This window comes from Phalacrocorax aristotelis, unplaced genomic scaffold, assembly GCF_949628215.1.
Source record: "Phalacrocorax aristotelis unplaced genomic scaffold, bGulAri2.1 scaffold_104, whole genome shotgun sequence".
Lineage (NCBI taxonomy): Eukaryota > Metazoa > Chordata > Aves > Suliformes > Phalacrocoracidae > Phalacrocorax > Phalacrocorax aristotelis.
Genome location: NW_027441291.1, coordinates 30,665 through 45,996, shown reverse-complemented (window position 1 = coordinate 45,996; position 15,332 = coordinate 30,665).

Here is a 15,332-nt window from a genome sequence, read left to right as displayed (position 1 = left end):
TATGTACTGGGAGGGAACTGGTATGTACTGGGAGGCACTACAATGTGCGGGGATGTCCTGGGATGTACCGTGGAGGAACTAGGATGTACAGGCTTGTACTGGGTTGTACCGGGTGGAACTGGCAGGGATTTGGGATGTACCAGGATCTACTGGGATGTACTGGGATGTACTGGGAGGTAACTGTTGTGTACTGGGAGTGAACTGGGAGGGAGCTGGGATGTACTGGGAGGCACTACAATGTGCGGGGATGCCCTGGGATGTACTGTGGAGGAACTAGGATGTACAGGCTTGTACTCGGTTGTACCGGGTGGAACTGGCAGGGATTTGAAATGTCCTAGTATCTACTAGGATGTACTGGGATGTACTGGGAGGTAACTGTTGTGTACTGGGAGTGAACTGGGAGGGAACTGTGAAGTACTGGGATGTACTTAGAGGGAACTGGGATGTACTGGGAGGGAACTGGGATGTACTGGGTGGAAAGTGTTGGGAATTGGGATTTACTGGGAGGGAACTGGGATGGACTGGGAGGGAACTGGGATGTAGTGGGACATACTGGGAGGGAACTGGGATGTACTGGGGTGTACTGGGAGGGAATTGTTATGTACCGAGGGGGAACTGGGATGTACTGGGAGTGAACTGTGAAGTACTGGGATGTACTTAGAGGGAAGTGGGAGGGAACTTGAATGTAGTGGGAGGGTACTGGGATTTACTTGGAGGAAAGTGGCATGTACTGGGCTGTACTGGAATGGAACTGGGAGTGAACTGTGTGTGAACTGTGAGGGAACTGGGATGTACTGTGAGGGAACTGGGATGTACTGGGACGTACTGGGACAGACTGGGACGGATCTGGGATGTACTGGGAGAGATCTGGGATGTACTGGGAGGCACTACAATGTGCGGGGATGCCCTGGGATGTACTGTGGAGGAACTAGGATGTACAGGCTTGTACTGGGTTGTACCGGGTGGAACTGGCAGGGATTTGGGATGTACCAGGATGTACTGGGATGTACTGGGATGTACTGGGAGGTAACTGTTATGTACTGGGAAGGAACAGGGAGGGAACTGGGATGTACTGGTAGGGAACTGGGATGTACTGTGAGGGAACTGGGACGTACTGTGAGGACACTGGGATGTACTGTTATGTACTGGGAGGGAAGTGTTATGTACTGAGGGGAACTGGGACGTACTGGGATGTACTGGGAGGGAACTGTGAAGTACTGGGATGTACTGGGAGTGAACTGGGAGGGAACTGGTATGTAGTAGGATGTACTGGGTGGGAACTGGGATGTACTGGGATGTACTGGGAGGGAACTGGTATGTACTGGGAGGGAACTGGGATTTACTGGGAGGGAACTGGGATGTACTGGGACATACTGGCAGGGAACTGGGATGTACTGGGAGGGGATTGGGACGGACTGGGAGGGAACTGGGATGTACTGGGCTGCACTGGTAGGGAACTGGGATGTACTGGGAGGAAACTGGAATGTCCCAGTTGACACCCACTTCCCTCCCAATGCCTCCCAGTATATCCCAGTTTCCTCCCAGTATATCCCAGTTTCCTCCCAGTACATCCCAGTAAATCCCAGTTCGCTGCCAGTACATCCCAGTACATCGCAGTACATTCCAGTTCCGTTCCTGTACATCCCAATACATCCCCGTTCCATGCCAGTACATCCCAGTTTCCTACCAGTTCATCCCCGTACATCCCAGTTCCCTCCCGGTTCACTACCACTTCTTTCCCAGTGCCTCCCAATACATCCCAGTTCCGTCCCATTACATCCCAGTACATCCCAGTTCCCTCCCAGTACGTCCCAGTTCCCTCCCAGTACATCCCAGGTCCCTCCCAGTACTGGGAGGGACCTGGGATGTACTGCGAGGCACTACAATGTGTGGGGATGCCCTGGGATGTACCGTGGAGGAACTAGGATGTACAGGCTTGTACTCGGTTGTACCGGGTGGAACTGGCAGGGATTTGGGATGTACCAGGATCTACTGGGATGTACTGGGATGTACTGGGAGGTAACTGTTATGTACTGGGAGTGAACTGGGAGGGAACTGGGACGTACTGGTAGGGAACTGGGATGTACTGTGAGGGAACTGGGACGTACTGTGAGGACACTGGGATGTACTGTTATGTACTGGGAGGGAAGTGTTATGTACTGAGGGGAACTGGTGCGTACTGGGATGTACTGGGATGGAACTGTGAAGTACTGGGATGTACTGGGAGTGAACTGGGAGGGAACTGGTATGTAGTAGGATGTACTGGGTGGGAACTGGGATGTACCAGGATGTACTGGGATGTACTGGGAGGGAACTGGTATGTACTGGGAGGGAACTGGGATGTAGTGGGAGGGAACTGGGAGGGAACTGGGATGTACTGGGAGGGAACTGGGATGTACTGGGAGGGAACTGGGATGTACTGGGACATACTGGCAGGGAACTGGGATGTACTGGGAGGGGATTGGGATGTACTGGGAGGGAACTTGGATGTATTGGGAGGGAAGTGTTATGTACCAAGGGGGAACTGGGACGTACTGGGATGTAGTGGGAGTGAACTGTGAAGTACTGGGATGTACTGTGAGGGAACTGGGATGTACTGGGAGGGAACTTTAAAGTACTGGGATGTACTTAGAGGAAACTGGGAGGCAACTGGCATGTACTGGGATGTACTGGAATGGAACTGGGAGTGAACTGTGTGTGAACTGGGAGGGAACTGGGATGTACTGTGAGGGAACTGGGATGTACTGGGATGTACTGGGAGGGATCTGGGATGTACTGGGCTGCACTGGTAGGGAACTGGGATGTACTGGGAGGAAACTGGAATGTCCCAGTTGACACCCACTTCCCTCCCAGTTTCCTCCCAGTATATCCCAGTTTCCTCCCAGTACATCCCAGTAAATCCCAGTTTGCTCCCAGTACATCGCAGTACATTCCAGTTCCGTTCCTGTACATCCCAATACATCCCCATTCCATGCCAGTACATCCCAGTTCCCTACCAGTTCATCCCCGTACATCCCAATTCCCTCCCGGTTCACTACCACTTCTTTCCCAGTTCCGTCCCATTACATCCCAGTTCCGTCCCATTACATCCCAGTACATCCCAGTTCCCTCCCAGTACATCCCAGGTCCCTCCCAGTACATCCCAGGTCCCTCCCTTACTGGGAGGGATCTGGGATGTACTGGGAGGCACTACAATGTGCGGGGATGCCCTGGGATGTACTGTGGAGGAACTAGGATGTACAGGCTTGTACTGGGTTGTACCGGGTGGAACTGGCAGGGATTTGAAATGTCCTAGGATCTACTAGGATGTACTGGGAGGTAACTGTTATGTACTGGGAGTGAACTGGGAGGGAACTGGGACGTACTGGTAGGGAACTGGGATGTACTGTGAGGGAACTGGGACGTACTGTGAGGACACTGGGATGTACTGTTATGTACTGGGAGGGAAGTGTTATGTACTGAGGGGAACTGGTGCGTACTGGGATGTACTGGGATGGAACTGTGAAGTACTGGGATGTACTGGGAGTGAACTGGGAGGGAACTGGTATGTAGTAGGATGTACTGGGTGGGAACTGGGATGTACCGGGAGGGAACTCGTATGTACTGGGAGGGAACTGGTATGTACTGGGAGTGAACTGGGAGGGAACTGGGATGTACTGGGAGGAAACTGGAATGTCCCAGTTGACACCCACTTTCCTCCCAGTTTCCTCCCAGTACATCCCAGTAAATCCCAGTTTGCTCCCAGTACATCCCAGTACATTCCAGTTCCGTTCCTGTACATCCCAATACATCCCCGTTCCATGCCAGTACATCCCAGTTCCCTACCAGTTCATCCCCGTACATCCGAATTCCCTCCCGGTTCGCTACCACTTCTTTCCCAGTGCCTCCCAATACATCCCAGTTCCGTCCCATTACATCCCAGTACATCCCAGGTCCCTCCCAGTACATCCCAGGTCCCTCCCAGTACATCCCAGGTCCCTCCCCGTTAATCCTAGGTCCCTCCCAGTACTGGGAGGGACCTGGGATGTACTGGGAGGCACTACAATGTGCGGGGATGCCCTGGGATGTACTGTGGAGGAACTAGGATGTACAGGCTTGTACTGGGTTGTACCGGGTGGAACTGGCAGGGATTTGGGATGTACCAGGATCTACTAGGATGTACTGGGAGGTAACTGTTATGTACTGGGAGTGAACTGGGAGGGAACTGGGATGTACTGTGAGGGAACTGGGACGTACCGTGAGGACACTGGGATGTACTGTTATGTACTGGGAGGGAAGTGTTATGTACTGAGGGGAACTGGGACGTACTGGGATGTACTGGGAGGGAACTGTGAAGTACTGGGATGTACTGGGAGTGAACTGGGAGGGAACTGGTATGTAGTGGGATGTACCAGGATGTACTGGGAGGGAACTGGTATGTACCGGGAGGGAACTGGGATGTACTGGGATGTAGTGGGAGGGAACTGGGAGAGAACTGGGATGTACTGGGAGCGAACTGGTATGTACTGGGAGGGAACTGGGATGTACTGGGACATACTGGCAGGGAACTGGGATGTACTGGGAGGGGATTGGGACGGACTGGGAGGGAACTGGGATGTACTGGGCTGCACTGGTAGGGAACTGGGATGTACTGGGAGGAAACTGGAATGTCCCAGTTGACACCCACTTCCCTCCCAATGCCTCCCAGTATATCCCAGTTTCCTCCCAGCACATCCCAGTAAATCCCAGCTCGCTGCCAGTACATGCCAATACATCGCTGTACATTCCAGTTCTGTTCCTGTACATCCCAATGCATCCCCGTTCCATGCCAGTACATAACAGTTTCCTACCAGTTCATCCCCGTACATCCCAATTCCCTCCCGGTTCACTACCACTTCTTTCCCAGTGCCTCCCAATACATCCCAGTTCCGTCCCATTACATCCCAGTACATCCCAGTTCCCTCCCAGTACATCCCAGTTCCCTCCCAGTATTGCGAGGGAGCTGGGATGTACTGGGAGGCACTACAATGTGCGGGGATGTCCTGGGATGTACCGTGGAGGAACTAGGATGTACAGGCTTGTACTGGGTTGTACCGGGTGGAACTGGCAGGGATTTGGGATGTACCAGGATCTACTGGGATGTACTGGGATGTACTGGGAGGTAACTGTTGTGTACTGGAAGTGAACTGGGAGGGACCTGGGATGTACTGGAAGGCACTACAATGTGCGGGGATGCCCTGGGATGTACCGTGGAGGAACTAGGATGTACAGGCTTGTACTCGGTTGTACCGGGTGGAGCTGGCAGGGATTTGAAATGTCCTAGTATCTACTAGGATGTACTGGGATGTACTGGGAGGTAACTGTTGTGTACTGGGAGTGAACTGGGAGGGAACTGTGAAGTACTGGGACGTACTTAGAGGGAACTGGGATGTACTGGGAGGGAACTGGGATGTACTGGGTGGAAAGTGTTGGGAATTGGGATTTACTGGGAGGGAACTGGGATGGACTGGGAGGGAACTGGGATGTAGTGGGACATACTGGGAGGGAACTGGGATGTACTGGGGTGTACTGGGAGGGAATTGTTATGTACCGAGGGGGAACTGGGATGTACTGGGAGTGAACTGTGAAGTACTGGGATGTACTTAGAGGGAAGTGGGAGGGAACTTGAATGTAGTGGGAGGGAACTGGGATTTACTTGGAGGAAAGTGGCATGTACTGGGATGTACTGGAATGGAACTGGGAGTGAACTGTGTGTGAACTGTGAGGGAACTGGGATGTACTGTGAGGGAACTGGGATGTACTGGGACGTACTGGGACAGACTGGGAGGGATCTGGGATGTACTGGGAGGGATCTGGGATGTACTGGGAGGCACTACAATGTGCGGGGATGCCCTGGGATGTACTGTGGAGGAACTAGGATGTACAGGCTTGTACTGGGTTGTACCGGGTGGAACTGGCAGGGATTTGGGATGTACCAGGATGTAGTGGGATGTACTGGGATGTACTGGGAGGTAACTGTTATGTACTGGGAAGGAACAGGGAGGGAACTGGGATGTACTGGGAGGAAACTGGGATGTACTGTGAGGGAACTGGGACGTACTGTGAGGACACTGGGATGTACTGTTATGTACTGGGAGGGAAGTGTTATGTACTGAGGGGAACTGGGACGTACTGGGATGTACTGGGAGGGAACTGTGAAGTACTGGGATGTACTGGGAGTGAACCGGGAGGGAACTGGTATGTAGTAGGATGTACTGGGTGGGAACTGGGATGTACCAGGATGTACTGGGAGGGAACTGGTATGTACTGGGAGGGAACTGGGATTTACTGGGAGGGAACTGGGATGTACTGGGACATACTGGCAGGGAACTGGGATGTACTGGGAGGGGATTGGGACGGACTGGGAGGGAACTGGGATGTACTGGGCTGCACTGGTAGGGAACTGGGATGTACTGGGAGGAAACTGGAATGTCCCAGTTGACACCCACTTCCCTCCCAATGCCTCCCAGTATATCCCAGTTTCCTCCCAGTATATCCCAGTTTGCTCCCAGTACATCCCAGTACATTCCAGTTCCGTTCCTGTACATCCCAATACATCCCCGTTCCATGCCAGTACATCCCAGTTCCCTACCAGTTCATCCCCGTACATCCGAATTCCCTCCCGGTTCGCTACCACTTCTTTCCCAGTGCCTCCCAATACATCCCAGTTCCGTCCCATTACATCCCAGTACATCCCAGGTCCCTCCCAGTACATCCCAGGTCCCTCCCAGTACATCCCAGGTCCCTCCCCGTTAATCCTAGGTCCCTCCCAGTACTGGGAGGGACCTGGGATGTACTGGGAGGCACTACAATGTGCGGGGATGCCCTGGGATGTACTGTGGAGGAACTAGGATGTACAGGCTTGTACTGGGTTGTACCGGGTGGAACTGGCAGGGATTTGGGATGTACCAGGATCTACTAGGATGTACTGGGAGGTAACTGTTATGTACTGGGAGTGAACTGGGAGGGAACTGGGATGTACTGTGAGGGAACTGGGACGTACCGTGAGGACACTGGGATGTACTGTTATGTACTGGGAGGGAAGTGTTATGTACTGAGGGGAACTGGGACGTACTGGGATGTACTGGGAGGGAACTGTGAAGTACTGGGATGTACTGGGAGTGAACTGGGAGGGAACTGGTATGTAGTGGGATGTACCAGGATGTACTGGGAGGGAACTGGTATGTACCGGGAGGGAACTGGGATGTACTGGGATGTAGTGGGAGGGAACTGGGAGAGAACTGGGATGTACTGGGAGCGAACTGGTATGTACTGGGAGGGAACTGGGATGTACTGGGACATACTGGCAGGGAACTGGGATGTACTGGGAGGGGATTGGGACGGACTGGGAGGGAACTGGGATGTACTGGGCTGCACTGGTAGGGAACTGGGATGTACTGGGAGGAAACTGGAATGTCCCAGTTGACACCCACTTCCCTCCCAATGCCTCCCAGTATATCCCAGTTTCCTCCCAGCACATCCCAGTAAATCCCAGCTCGCTGCCAGTACATGCCAATACATCGCTGTACATTCCAGTTCTGTTCCTGTACATCCCAATGCATCCCCGTTCCATGCCAGTACATAACAGTTTCCTACCAGTTCATCCCCGTACATCCCAATTCCCTCCCGGTTCACTACCACTTCTTTCCCAGTGCCTCCCAATACATCCCAGTTCCGTCCCATTACATCCCAGTACATCCCAGTTCCCTCCCAGTACATCCCAGTTCCCTCCCAGTATTGCGAGGGAGCTGGGATGTACTGGGAGGCACTACAATGTGCGGGGATGTCCTGGGATGTACCGTGGAGGAACTAGGATGTACAGGCTTGTACTGGGTTGTACCGGGTGGAACTGGCAGGGATTTGGGATGTACCAGGATCTACTGGGATGTACTGGGATGTACTGGGAGGTAACTGTTGTGTACTGGAAGTGAACTGGGAGGGACCTGGGATGTACTGGAAGGCACTACAATGTGCGGGGATGCCCTGGGATGTACCGTGGAGGAACTAGGATGTACAGGCTTGTACTCGGTTGTACCGGGTGGAGCTGGCAGGGATTTGAAATGTCCTAGTATCTACTAGGATGTACTGGGATGTACTGGGAGGTAACTGTTGTGTACTGGGAGTGAACTGGGAGGGAACTGTGAAGTACTGGGACGTACTTAGAGGGAACTGGGATGTACTGGGAGGGAACTGGGATGTACTGGGTGGAAAGTGTTGGGAATTGGGATTTACTGGGAGGGAACTGGGATGGACTGGGAGGGAACTGGGATGTAGTGGGACATACTGGGAGGGAACTGGGATGTACTGGGGTGTACTGGGAGGGAATTGTTATGTACCGAGGGGGAACTGGGATGTACTGGGAGTGAACTGTGAAGTACTGGGATGTACTTAGAGGGAAGTGGGAGGGAACTTGAATGTAGTGGGAGGGAACTGGGATTTACTTGGAGGAAAGTGGCATGTACTGGGATGTACTGGAATGGAACTGGGAGTGAACTGTGTGTGAACTGTGAGGGAACTGGGATGTACTGTGAGGGAACTGGGATGTACTGGGACGTACTGGGACAGACTGGGAGGGATCTGGGATGTACTGGGAGGGATCTGGGATGTACTGGGAGGCACTACAATGTGCGGGCATGCCCTGGGATGTACTGTGGAGGAACTAGGATGTACAGGCTTGTACTGGGTTGTACCGGGTGGAACTGGCAGGGATTTGGGATGTACCAGGATGTACCAGGATGTACTGGGATGTACTGGGAGGTAACTGTTATGTACTGGGAAGGAACAGGGAGGGAACTGGGATGTACTGGGAGGAAACTGGGATGTACTGTGAGGGAACTGGGACGTACTGTGAGGACACTGGGATGTACTGTTATGTACTGGGAGGGAAGTGTTATGTACTGAGGGGAACTGGGACGTACTGGGATGTACTGGGAGGGAACTGTGAAGTACTGGGATGTACTGGGAGTGAACCGGGAGGGAACTGGTATGTAGTAGGATGTACTGGGTGGGAACTGGGATGTACCAGGATGTACTGGGAGGGAACTGGTATGTACTGGGAGGGAACTGGGATTTACTGGGAGGGAACTGGGATGTACTGGGACATACTGGCAGGGAACTGGGATGTACTGGGAGGGGATTGGGACGGACTGGGAGGGAACTGGGATGTACTGGGCTGCACTGGTAGGGAACTGGGATGTACTGGGAGGAAACTGGAATGTCCCAGTTGACACCCACTTCCCTCCCAATGCCTCCCAGTATATCCCAGTTTCCTCCCAGTATATCCCAGTTTCCTCCCAGTACATCCCAGTAAATCCCAGCTCGCTGCCAGTACATGCCAATACATCGCTGTACATTCCAGTTCTGTTCCTGTACATCCCAATACATCCCCGTTCCATGCCAGTACATCCCAGTTCCCTACCAGTTCATCCCCGTACATCCCAATTCCCTCCCGGTTCACTACCACTTCTTTCCCAGTTCCGTCCCATTACATCCCAGTTCCGTCCCATTACATCCCAGTACATCCCAGTTCCCTCCCAGTACATCCCAGGTCCCTCCCAGTACATCCCAGGTCCCTCCCTTACTGGGAGGGATCTGGGATGTACTGGGAGGCACTACAATGTGCGGGGATGCCCTGGGATGTACTGTGGAGGAACTAGGATGTACAGGCTTGTACTGGGTTGTACCGGGTGGAACTGGCAGGGATTTGAAATGTCCTAGGATCTACTAGGATGTACTGGGAGGTAACTGTTATGTACTGGGAGTGAACTGGGAGGGAACTGGGACGTACTGGTAGGGAACTGGGATGTACTGTGAGGGAACTGGGACGTACTGTGAGGACACTGGGATGTACTGTTATGTACTGGGAGGGAAGTGTTATGTACTGAGGGGAACTGGTGCGTACTGGGATGTACTGGGATGGAACTGTGAAGTACTGGGATGTACTGGGAGTGAACTGGGAGGGAACTGGTATGTAGTAGGATGTACTGGGTGGGAACTGGGATGTACCGGGAGGGAACTCGTATGTACTGGGAGGGAACTGGTATGTACTGGGAGTGAACTGGGAGGGAACTGGGATGTACTGGGAGGAAACTGGAATGTCCCAGTTGACACCCACTTTCCTCCCAGTTTCCTCCCAGTACATCCCAGTAAATCCCAGTTTGCTCCCAGTACATCCCAGTACATTCCAGTTCCGTTCCTGTACATCCCAATACATCCCCGTTCCATGCCAGTACATCCCAGTTCCCTACCAGTTCATCCCCGTACATCCGAATTCCCTCCCGGTTCGCTACCACTTCTTTCCCAGTGCCTCCCAATACATCCCAGTTCCGTCCCATTACATCCCAGTACATCCCAGGTCCCTCCCAGTACATCCCAGGTCCCTCCCAGTACATCCCAGGCCCCTCCCCGTTAATCCTAGGTCCCTCCCAGTACTGGGAGGGACCTGGGATGTACTGGGAGGCACTACAATGTGCGGGGATGCCCTGGGATGTACTGTGGAGGAACTAGGATGTACAGGCTTGTACTGGGTTGTACCGGGTGGAACTGGCAGGGATTTGGGATGTACCAGGATCTACTAGGATGTACTGGGAGGTAACTGTTATGTACTGGGAGTGAACTGGGAGGGAACTGGGATGTACTGTGAGGGAACTGGGACGTACCGTGAGGACACTGGGATGTACTGTTATGTACTGGGAGGGAAGTGTTATGTACTGAGGGGAACTGGGACGTACTGGGATGTACTGGGAGGGAACTGTGAAGTACTGGGATGTACTGGGAGTGAACTGGGAGGGAACTGGTATGTAGTGGGATGTACCAGGATGTACTGGGAGGGAACTGGTATGTACCGGGAGGGAACTGGGATGTACTGGGATGTAGTGGGAGGGAACTGGGAGAGAACTGGGATGTACTGGGAGCGAACTGGTATGTACTGGGAGGGAACTGGGATGTACTGGGACATACTGGCAGGGAACTGGGATGTACTGGGAGGGGATTGGGACGGACTGGGAGGGAACTGGGATGTACTGGGCTGCACTGGTAGGGAACTGGGATGTACTGGGAGGAAACTGGAATGTCCCAGTTGACACCCACTTCCCTCCCAATGCCTCCCAGTATATCCCAGTTTCCTCCCAGCACATCCCAGTAAATCCCAGCTCGCTGCCAGTACATGCCAATACATCGCTGTACATTCCAGTTCTGTTCCTGTACATCCCAATGCATCCCCGTTCCATGCCAGTACATAACAGTTTCCTACCAGTTCATCCCCGTACATCCCAATTCCCTCCCGGTTCACTACCACTTCTTTCCCAGTGCCTCCCAATACATCCCAGTTCCGTCCCATTACATCCCAGTACATCCCAGTTCCCTCCCAGTACATCCCAGTTCCCTCCCAGTATTGCGAGGGAGCTGGGATGTACTGGGAGGCACTACAATGTGCGGGGATGTCCTGGGATGTACCGTGGAGGAACTAGGATGTACAGGCTTGTACTGGGTTGTACCGGGTGGAACTGGCAGGGATTTGGGATGTACCAGGATCTACTGGGATGTACTGGGATGTACTGGGAGGTAACTGTTGTGTACTGGAAGTGAACTGGGAGGGACCTGGGATGTACTGGAAGGCACTACAATGTGCGGGGATGCCCTGGGATGTACCGTGGAGGAACTAGGATGTACAGGCTTGTACTCGGTTGTACCGGGTGGAGCTGGCAGGGATTTGAAATGTCCTAGTATCTACTAGGATGTACTGGGATGTACTGGGAGGTAACTGTTGTGTACTGGGAGTGAACTGGGAGGGAACTGTGAAGTACTGGGACGTACTTAGAGGGAACTGGGATGTACTGGGAGGGAACTGGGATGTACTGGGTGGAAAGTGTTGGGAATTGGGATTTACTGGGAGGGAACTGGGATGGACTGGGAGGGAACTGGGATGTAGTGGGACATACTGGGAGGGAACTGGGATGTACTGGGGTGTACTGGGAGGGAATTGTTATGTACCGAGGGGGAACTGGGATGTACTGGGAGTGAACTGTGAAGTACTGGGATGTACTTAGAGGGAAGTGGGAGGGAACTTGAATGTAGTGGGAGGGAACTGGGATTTACTTGGAGGAAAGTGGCATGTACGGGGATGTACTGGAATGGAACTGGGAGTGAACTGTGTGTGAACTGTGAGGGAACTGGGATGTACTGTGAGGGAACTGGGATGTACTGGGACGTACTGGGACAGACTGGGAGGGATCTGGGATGTACTGGGAGGGATCTGGGATGTACTGGGAGGCACTACAATGTGCGGGGATGCCCTGGGATGTACTGTGGAGGAACTAGGATGTACAGGCTTGTACTGGGTTGTACCGGGTGGAACTGGCAGGGATTTGGGATGTACCAGGATGTACTGGGATGTACTGGGATGTACTGGGAGGTAACTGTTATGTACTGGGAAGGAACAGGGAGGGAACTGGGATGTACTGGGAGGAAACTGGGATGTACTGTGAGGGAACTGGGACGTACTGTGAGGACACTGGGATGTACTGTTATGTACTGGGAGGGAAGTGTTATGTACTGAGGGGAACTGGGACGTACTGGGATGTACTGGGAGGGAACTGTGAAGTACTGGGATGTACTGGGAGTGAACCGGGAGGGAACTGGTATGTAGTAGGATGTACTGGGTGGGAACTGGGATGTACCAGGATGTACTGGGAGGGAACTGGTATGTACTGGGAGGGAACTGGGATTTACTGGGAGGGAACTGGGATGTACTGGGACATACTGGCAGGGAACTGGGATGTACTGGGAGGGGATTGGGACGGACTGGGAGGGAACTGGGATGTACTGGGCTGCACTGGTAGGGAACTGGGATGTACTGGGAGGAAACTGGAATGTCCCAGTTGACACCCACTTCCCTCCCAATGCCTCCCAGTATATCCCAGTTTCCTCCCAGTATATCCCAGTTTGCTCCCAGTACATCCCAGTACATTCCAGTTCCGTTCCTGTACATCCCAATACATCCCCGTTCCATGCCAGTACATCCCAGTTCCCTACCAGTTCATCCCCGTACATCCGAATTCCCTCCCGGTTCGCTACCACTTCTTTCCCAGTGCCTCCCAATACATCCCAGTTCCGTCCCATTACATCCCAGTACATCCCAGGTCCCTCCCAGTACATCCCAGGTCCCTCCCAGTACATCCCAGGTCCCTCCCCGTTAATCCTAGGTCCCTCCCAGTACTGGGAGGGACCTGGGATGTACTGGGAGGCACTACAATGTGCGGGGATGCCCTGGGATGTACTGTGGAGGAACTAGGATGTACAGGCTTGTACTGGGTTGTACCGGGTGGAACTGGCAGGGATTTGGGATGTACCAGGATCTACTAGGATGTACTGGGAGGTAACTGTTATGTACTGGGAGTGAACTGGGAGGGAACTGGGATGTACTGTGAGGGAACTGGGACGTACCGTGAGGACACTGGGATGTACTGTTATGTACTGGGAGGGAAGTGTTATGTACTGAGGGGAACTGGGACGTACTGGGATGTACTGGGAGGGAACTGTGAAGTACTGGGATGTACTGGGAGTGAACTGGGAGGGAACTGGTATGTAGTGGGATGTACCAGGATGTACTGGGAGGGAACTGGTATGTACCGGGAGGGAACTGGGATGTACTGGGATGTAGTGGGAGGGAACTGGGAGAGAACTGGGATGTACTGGGAGCGAACTGGTATGTACTGGGAGGGAACTGGGATGTACTGGGACATACTGGCAGGGAACTGGGATGTACTGGGAGGGGATTGGGACGGACTGGGAGGGAACTGGGATGTACTGGGCTGCACTGGTAGGGAACTGGGATGTACTGGGAGGAAACTGGAATGTCCCAGTTGACACCCACTTCCCTCCCAATGCCTCCCAGTATATCCCAGTTTCCTCCCAGCACATCCCAGTAAATCCCAGCTCGCTGCCAGTACATGCCAATACATCGCTGTACATTCCAGTTCTGTTCCTGTACATCCCAATGCATCCCCGTTCCATGCCAGTACATAACAGTTTCCTACCAGTTCATCCCCGTACATCCCAATTCCCTCCCGGTTCACTACCACTTCTTTCCCAGTGCCTCCCAATACATCCCAGTTCCGTCCCATTACATCCCAGTACATCCCAGTTCCCTCCCAGTACATCCCAGTTCCCTCCCAGTATTGCGAGGGAGCTGGGATGTACTGGGAGGCACTACAATGTGCGGGGATGTCCTGGGATGTACCGTGGAGGAACTAGGATGTACAGGCTTGTACTGGGTTGTACCGGGTGGAACTGGCAGGGATTTGGGATGTACCAGGATCTACTGGGATGTACTGGGATGTACTGGGAGGTAACTGTTGTGTACTGGAAGTGAACTGGGAGGGACCTGGGATGTACTGGAAGGCACTACAATGTGCGGGGATGCCCTGGGATGTACCGTGGAGGAACTAGGATGTACAGGCTTGTACTCGGTTGTACCGGGTGGAGCTGGCAGGGATTTGAAATGTCCTAGTATCTACTAGGATGTACTGGGATGTACTGGGAGGTAACTGTTGTGTACTGGGAGTGAACTGGGAGGGAACTGTGAAGTACTGGGACGTACTTAGAGGGAACTGGGATGTACTGGGAGGGAACTGGGATGTACTGGGTGGAAAGTGTTGGGAATTGGGATTTACTGGGAGGGAACTGGGATGGACTGGGAGGGAACTGGGATGTAGTGGGACATACTGGGAGGGAACTGGGATGTACTGGGGTGTACTGGGAGGGAATTGTTATGTACCGAGGGGGAACTGGGATGTACTGGGAGTGAACTGTGAAGTACTGGGATGTACTTAGAGGGAAGTGGGAGGGAACTTGAATGTAGTGGGAGGGAACTGGGATTTACTTGGAGGAAAGTGGCATGTACTGGGATGTACTGGAATGGAACTGGGAGTGAACTGTGTGTGAACTGTGAGGGAACTGGGATGTACTGTGAGGGAACTGGGATGTACTGGGACGTACTGGGACAGACTGGGAGGGATCTGGGATGTACTGGGAGGGATCTGGGATGTACTGGGAGGCACTACAATGTGCGGGCATGCCCTGGGATGTACTGTGGAGGAACTAGGATGTACAGGCTTGTACTGGGTTGTACCGGGTGGAACTGGCAGGGATTTGGGATGTACCAGGATGTACCAGGATGTACTGGGATGTACTGGGAGGTAACTGTTATGTACTGGGAAGGAACAGGGAGGGAACTGGGATGTACTGGGAGGAAACTGGGATGTACTGTGAGGGAACTGGGACGTACTGTGAGGACACTGGGATGTACTGTTATG